This window comes from Hordeum vulgare, chromosome 2H (genome assembly GCF_904849725.1).
Source record: "Hordeum vulgare subsp. vulgare chromosome 2H, MorexV3_pseudomolecules_assembly, whole genome shotgun sequence".
Classification (NCBI taxonomy): Eukaryota; Viridiplantae; Streptophyta; class Magnoliopsida; order Poales; family Poaceae; genus Hordeum; species Hordeum vulgare.
The window spans coordinates 485,065,490-485,073,474 of NC_058519.1; the positions used below are offsets into that span (position 1 = coordinate 485,065,490).

At 40.8% G+C, this 7,985-nt stretch overlaps 1 non-coding gene across 1 annotated transcript; it reads right to left on the bottom strand.

Moving 5' to 3' along the window:
- Positions 1–3,739: 3,739 nt before the first annotated feature.
- TRNAA-UGC lies at positions 3,740–3,812 on the bottom strand. The gene has a single exon. It is a non-coding gene; the product is annotated as a tRNA-Ala (tRNA).
- Between the last annotated feature and the right edge of the window lie 4,173 nt (positions 3,813–7,985).

Consider the following 7,985-nt stretch of genomic DNA (forward strand, 5'->3'; position numbering starts at 1 on the left):
GTGTTTTCCTACACATTCCATTTTTTTAACATCAGAAACATTTTTATACATAAATTTAATACTTTAAATACATGTTTTGTAGTTTATAAAACAATTTATATTTACTTTTTGGCACACACATTGTACAGATTTTTATACATCGGAGACGGTTCTGTGTGCATGTTTAAAATTTTCTAAATACACGATCATGTTTTGTTTGCATAAACAATTCCACATTTTTTTGATACACATGGATTATTTTATACATGTTTAAAAATTTGTATATGCATATTATTTGACACAATTTTAATATACATGTTTAAAAATTTGTATATACGTGGTTAATATACATGTTTAGATGTCTGCTTTTTGCAAACACATTGTATATTTTCTGTATACTTCGGGAAACGTATTTTTACCAACATTATTTGTCTTTGATATATGGTTAGTATTTTTCACATATATGTTTGATGCCTGCTTTATCCATCACACTGTATATATTTTGTATGTATTAAGAACATTTTCTAGACACGTTTAACATTTCTGAAATATGCAATTGTCATAATTTTCCGTTCTGTATCTGAAATTATTTCTATTATAGACACATTCAAAATATTAAAAAATTATAAGCAAAAGAAAAAACATAAAGAAAAAAAATGGAAAAATGAATGGAAAAAACGCTCAATGCTGGAGGACCCCTGGACAGGCTCATTATAGGCGCTGCATGACGCGGCCTGGCGAGACATAGGATCGCCCCTAATTCGGACCCAAACACTATGTCTCACATTAAGCGAGACAATAGAAGCTCTCCCACCATCACTAATTAAGCAGAACACCTTTCAAAGATCATTCTGGAAATTTTTCTTTTTTTTGTTGAATCGTATTTTCGAAACGTTTTATCTACTAAACCGTGCCTTCATCTCGAACCGTTTCATCGTTGAATGTCTCGCATCGAGATCTTCAAAACTAAATTTCATGTTGATAGATTTTGTGGAACTTTTTTTTCATGAAAAAAAACGGACCAAAAAAACCTTGTCTCTCGCGATAGGGAAAAAAAACAAAAAACATATTTTTTTTGCGTTTAACCCTTTCCGAATGGTACGGCCGTGCCTTTCATGAAGGTAAAATCATGCCTCTCGCAGAAAAAAAAAATATGTGTTTTTTTTCTTTCTGATAGGCACAAGCATGCCTCCCACGAAGGCAAAATCATGCCTCTCACAGAAAAAAAAAACAGAAAACATATATTTTTCCTTTTCCAGAGACACGGCGATGCCTCTCGTGAAGGCAAAATCCTGTATCTCATGAAAGCAAAAAATGTGCCTCTCATGAAAACAAAACTGTACCTCTCACAAAAAATAGAAAACATATTTTTCCTTTTTTCGAGAGGCATCGCCGTACCTCTCGCGAAGGCAAAATCGTGTCTGTCACGAAAGCAAAACTGTGCCTTTCGCGGGAAAGAACAGAAAACATGTTTTTTTACACAAAAAAATATTGATATTTTTCGTCAAAAAATTAAGATAGACTGATGAAAAACAAAAAATCAGAAAAAACCAATCTAAAAACTGAAAACGCATAGAAAAAATAAAAATTAAAATCCAAAGGAAGCGCATGTGACGGCGGGTAAGAATACGTCAGATAACAGCGCGTGGAAATGCTTGCTGCAAGCTTTTGAAGGAGCGTTCATTAACTAATGGCTCGATGAAGCTTTTCCCACCCCTCGCGTTGTATTCAGCCGGCCATTCAAGCGCGTAATATAAAACAGTAGCTAAAAGGGGTAAGCATGATCGATTCTTGGTCTCCAGGGGGATTGCACGTTGCGCTGGCCACTCCGCCCAAGTTTGTCCTACTTTTTTTTTTTGAGAGAAAGTTTGTCCTACTTGAGGCTGTTCATGCCGGGTTTTTTCGTCTTCTTTTCCTTTTTTGCTTTCTTTTTCTTCTCCATTTTTCATTAGTTTTTGCATTATGTATATTCGTTTTTTCTTTTATTTATATTTGTACTTCTATTTTTTTATTTTTTTGTCATTATTCTATATATATTTTGTATATACCAACGACAATTTTCTAATGAACGTCTAATTTTTTCAATACATTAAATATTTTTGTAATACATGGTCAATATTTTATCTATATATAGTTTTAATCAAAATAAAATACATGATTAATATTTTCTAATACATTGTTAAGATTTTTAATATATTTTTAACATTTTCTAAAAGCTTGACTCACAATTTTTCAAAAAAAATATGTTTTATGCATTGTCAACTCTTTTTTCTATTCATATTAACATATTCCGAACGCTAAAAAAATTTAAAAACTTTTTCAAAATTTTTATATTATTTATTAACATTTTTGCATACTTGATTTTTTTATCATTTTTAATACATGGTCAATAAATTTCCTATACACTATTTTTCATTTTTTTAGTTGCTTGATTAACATTTTTAAATATTTGTTTTGCATTTTTTTCAATGCTTTATTAATATATTTATATACATTGACAAGAAATTCATCATTTTTCTAATACATGGTCAACATTTTTTCTATACACATTTAACATTTTCCAAATGCTTAATTAATATTTTTAAAAGACTTGTTCAATATTTTGATTCTAAGTGCTTGATTAACATTATCTTATATTCATAATGAAAACAATTCATCATATTTTAATACATGGTCGACAGTTTTTCTATACACATTTAAAATTTTCTAAATACTTGATTAACATTTCAAATATTGATTTAATATTTTTACAAATGCTTTATTAAAAAAATTAAATACACAATCAAGTTATTTGACACAAATTTATTTATTTGCATATATTTTCATATAGATGCTAAATATTTTCTGTATACACATCTAACATTTTTTTAAATGCTTGATCAACATTTTTTCATATTTTATGTCGATTGATCTTATAATAAATTTATTTTGAGTATTTCAAAACATAAAAAAAAAAGTAAATTGAATTAAAAAATGACATATCAATGTAGCTGTGCCGGCTCATCTAGCAGGAAGCACCAGCGAACGGATCATAGATGGGGCAAACCTTAGTCAGCAACGTGTGGCGGCCGTAGTAGACGTCACAAATGTATGTCTCCGTGCTGTCGTCGATGGCGCTGACGAGTTGCCGCGGGGCGCCGTCGGTGCCGTCGCGTTGATGGTGTTGACGTTGCATCAGTGGCTGAAATGAGTACAGCGCCGGTGGTTACGATGAGGCCGAGACAGGCATCTTGCCGAGACATATGGATCGATCAAGAGATGAGAACATGTTACACGGGAACAAGTAGCATGAACTGACGGTGGGAGCGCAGATGCAGAAAGCATATTTTTAGGTATTGTCGAAATAGTCTTTGGTCACCCTGTATATATAGCAACCATCAAATACAACTAAGATCCCACTGCTGGGACAGTCAGCACAGAAATGTGTAAAAGAAATAAGAGAGAAATTAAAAGAAAGCACATTTGTAGGTATTGAAGCGGACCATGCGTGCTTGTTCTTTAACTTACGTTCTTGCTACAAAAAGCCAGCAAGTTCTCGGAGCTGCCTCAGCATTTAGCAGATTCAGCCGCAGCTTCGAGTTAAACCTAATGGTACTAGAGACCCATGAAGTGCTCTAAATGGTAAATGTGTATGCATTTTTCGTCGCAGGAAATCCCTTCAAAAAAAAAGAGAGAGAGACACGCAGGAAATCAAGTTTGAACGCTAGATTTATTAAAATGAAACAATGTGTATCTGGTAGCGAATCCAAATACAAAGGAATGGAGATGCGGGGGATCGAACCCCGTGCCTCTCGCATGCAAAGCGAGCGCTCTACCATTTGAGCTACATCCCCATTGATGATGCTAATTTACCATACATATACTAATTTATTTAACGTGAAACTTGGATATGGCAGCGAACAAAAAAAAGGTGGCGATGGGCGAACTTTAGGAGGAAGGATGCCACACCTGATTTCTGCCCCCAACGAGGTAGTGTTCACGAGCCAGCGTGACTTAAAAAACAACCCACTCAGATTCTCTTTTAGGTAGCAACCTAGTCAAATGATCTCGGTAGATCGCCACAGCCAAGAGTCCACACATATAGGGCGCGTTTGTTTGCGTGCACGAAGCCCAATCAGGCCCGCGCGCAAAGAAAATTGGTTGTTTAGTTGGTTGTATACACTGTTGGGCCTGCAGGGCACGATGTTTAAAGCACTTCTCGACTTGGCTTTGTGGAAACGCTCGAATCGGCAGTTTCTTCAGAGCCAGGCCCGAGCGGTGCATGTGGGCGGCGTTGGCTGGACGCGCGCGACCACTCTCGGGAAGCCGCCTTGCTTCCCGAAGCGTCGGCCGTTATTAGCATCAACGCCCCTCACTGCTCCCTTTCCCCACTCTCCCTCACTCTCCCAACTCTCATCGGCGAGGGTGGATCGAAGGAGAGCAAGAAGACCACCAGACTCCATCACCGGCGAACGGATCATCACCTGGCCCACGGCAATGGCGGTAAGCACTTTTCTGTTCGTCATGCACTACTTTTTTTGCGTTCGATCCGGCGGTAGATTCGATCCACGACGGAGAGGGGAATGGGGAATAGAGGTAGATAAGCATGGCACTTCATACGAGTTCATACTAGTTCATGCAAGATTAGAATAGAGGTAGATGCGGATGGAGTAGAAGGGGGATTGGGGGTGACACTGGCTAACCGCGTCGTTGAGGCGTACACAGCGGCGGGTCGTCGTCGTCCTTGGCGTAGTCGAGGTCAATCTGCCAGCTACGACGGCCTGCCTCCGGCGCCCTCACTCGCATCTGCACCGGTTCTTCCTTCTCTTTAGGCTCCGCACCGTTGACCGCCAGCGCCACAATTGTCGTCCCCCGGTACACTGCGGCACGACGGTCATTAGGAGCCCAGCAGTTCTTGTACATGGACCACCTCTTCCTCTGTTTAGCGTCGTCGGAGACGGCCTGATTCATGGCCCAGTAAATGATGTCGACTGCCATCGCGCCCTTCGTTGGGTTAGGAATCAGCGTCTTCAATTCTTGTGAAGTGGTCCTCATGAGCACTGCATCAGATTCCTTTTGCATGTCAGGCATGGAGCCGAAGTTCGAGCACACCTCGGTCACCAGTCGACCACCCGAGGAAGAAGGCCCTCCAGTCAATACCCCAAGGAAAGGGGTTGGCATTAGAGCTGGAGTTGGAGCTCATGGCGATGGAGAGGAGGAAGGTTGATAGTAAGAGAATAGAGGGGTCAGTAAGCAGCGTGTTGGAAATATGCCCTAGAGGCAATGATAAAATAGTTATTATTATATTTCCTGTTTCAAGATAACCGTTTATTATCCATGCTGTAATTGTACTGAATGAAAACATAGATACATGTGTGGATACATAGACAACACAATGTCCCTATCAAGCCTCTAGTTGGCTAGCCAGTTGCTCAAGGATAGTCAAGGTTTTGTAACTATATGCAAGTGTTGTCACTTGATAACTGGATCACATTATTAGGAGAATCATGTGATGGACTAGACCCAAACTATGAACGTAGCATGTGATCGTGTCATTTTGTTGCTACTGTTTTCTGCGTGTCAAGTATTTATTCCTATGACCATGAGATCATATAACTCACTGACACCGGAGGAATGCTTTGTGTATATCAAACGTCGCAACGTAACTGGGTGACTATAAAGATGGTCTACAGGTATCTCCGAAGGTGTTAGTTGAGTTAGTATGGATCAAGACTGGGATTTGTCACTCCGTGTGACAGAGAGGTATCTCGGGGCAAGTAACATACCAAACAAGTAATGCAACATCACAAACTAGCCTTGCAAGCAATGTGACTAAGTGTAAGTCACGGGATCTTGTATTACGGAACGAGTAAAGAGACTTGCCGGTAACGAGATTGAAATAGGTATACGGATACCGACGATCGAATCTCGGGCAAGTAACATACCGAAGGACAAAGGGAATGACATACGGGGTTATATGAATCCTTGGCACTGAGGTTCAACCAATAAGATCTTCGGAGAATATGTAGGATCCAATATGGGCATCCAGGTCCCGCTATTGGATATTGACCGAGGAGTGTCTCGGGTCATGTCTACATAGTTCTCGAACCCGCAGGGTCTGCACACTTAAGGTTCGATGATGTTTTAGTATAGTTGAGTTATATGTGTGGTTACTGAATGTTGTTCGGGGTCCCGGATGAGATCACGGACATCACGAGGGTTTCCGGAATGGTCCAGAAACGAAGATTGATATATAGGATGGTTTCATTTGGTCACTGGAAAGTTTCGGACAATTCCGGTAGTGTACCGAGAGTGATGAATGGGTTCCGGGTGTTCATCGGGAGGGGCCCACCCACCCGGGAGTGGCCCAGTAACCCTCGGGTGGTGCACCAGCCCTTAGTGGGCTGATGGAGCCATCCCAAGAGGTCTATGGCGCCACAAGGGAAAATACCAAAGGAAAGAAGGAAAAAAAGGAAAGAGGGAGGTGGGAAGGAAGAGGAGGACTCCTCCTTCCCCAAACTGAATTGGAGAAGGAGTCCTCCTCTCCACTTCGGCCAGCGCACCAAGGGGCTCCTTGAGCCCCAAGGCTAGCCCCTCCCCTCCTCCTATATATACTAGTGGTTTCAGGGTTTTTGAGACACAACTTTGCCACGTGCAACTCAAACCTATACCACATAGTTTTACCTATAGATCAGATTTTTGCGGAGCTTGGGCGGAGCCGTGCAGGAGTAGATCATCACCATCACCGGAGCACCATCACGCTGCCGGAGAACTCATCTACATCTCCGCCTCTCTTACTGGATCAAGAAGGCCGAGATCGTCATCGAGTTGTACGTGTGCTGAACACGGAGGTGCCGTTCGTTTAGCGCTAGATCGAAACGGATTGTGGGACGGATCGTGGGACGACGGTGATTTGAATCGCGAAGCTGTACCACTACACCAACCACGTTTCTTAACGCTTCCCGCTTAGTGATCTACAAGGGTACGTAGATCTAATCTCCTCTCGTAGATGGACATCACCACGATAGGTCTTCGTGTGCGTAGGAATTTTTTTGTTTCCCTTGCAATGTTCCCCAACAGTGGCATCATGAGCTAAGTTCATGCGCAGATGTTATCTCGAGTAGAACACAAAAGGTTTTGTGGATGTTGATGTTCGATTTTCTTCCCTCCTTAGTCTTTTCTCAATTCGGCTGTATTGTTGGATTGAAGCGGCCTGGACCGACATTACTCGTACGCTTACGCGAGACTGGTTTCATCGACTAACATGCAACTCGTTGCATAAAGATGATTGGCGGGTGCCTGTTTCTTCAACTTTAGTTGAATTGGTTTTAACCGAGGCGGTCCTTGGAAAGAGGTTAAATAGAAATTTGCACATCTCCGTTGTGGTTTTGCGTAAATAAGATGCGATCATACTAGATACCCATAGCAGCCACGTAAAACATGCAACAACAAATTAGAGGACGTCTAACTTGTTTTTGCAAGGTATGCTTGTGATACGGTATGGACAATGACGTGATGTGATATATTTGATGTATGAGATGATCATGTTGTAATAGTTAATATCGACTTGCACGTCGATGTTACGGCAACCGGCACGAGCCATAGGGTTGTCTTTAAACTAAAGTTTGTGTTTGCAGATGCGTTTACTATATTACTAGGTCGTAGCTTTAGTACTAATAGCATAGATAGCACGACAACCTCGATGGTGGCACGATGATGGAGATCATGGTGTGGCGCCGGTGACAAGAAGATCATGCTCGTGCTTTGGTGATGGAGATCAAGAAGCACAAGATGATGGCCATATCATGTCACTTATGAATTGCATGTGATGTTAATCCTTTTATGCACCTTATTTTGCTTAGAACGACGGTAACATTATAAGGTGATCTCTCACTAAAATTTCAAGATGAAATTGTGTTTCTCCCAGACTGTGCACCGTTGCGACAGTTCGTCGTTTCGAGACACCACGTGATGATCGGGTGTGATAGACTCAACGTTCACATACAACGGGTGCAAAACAGTTGCCC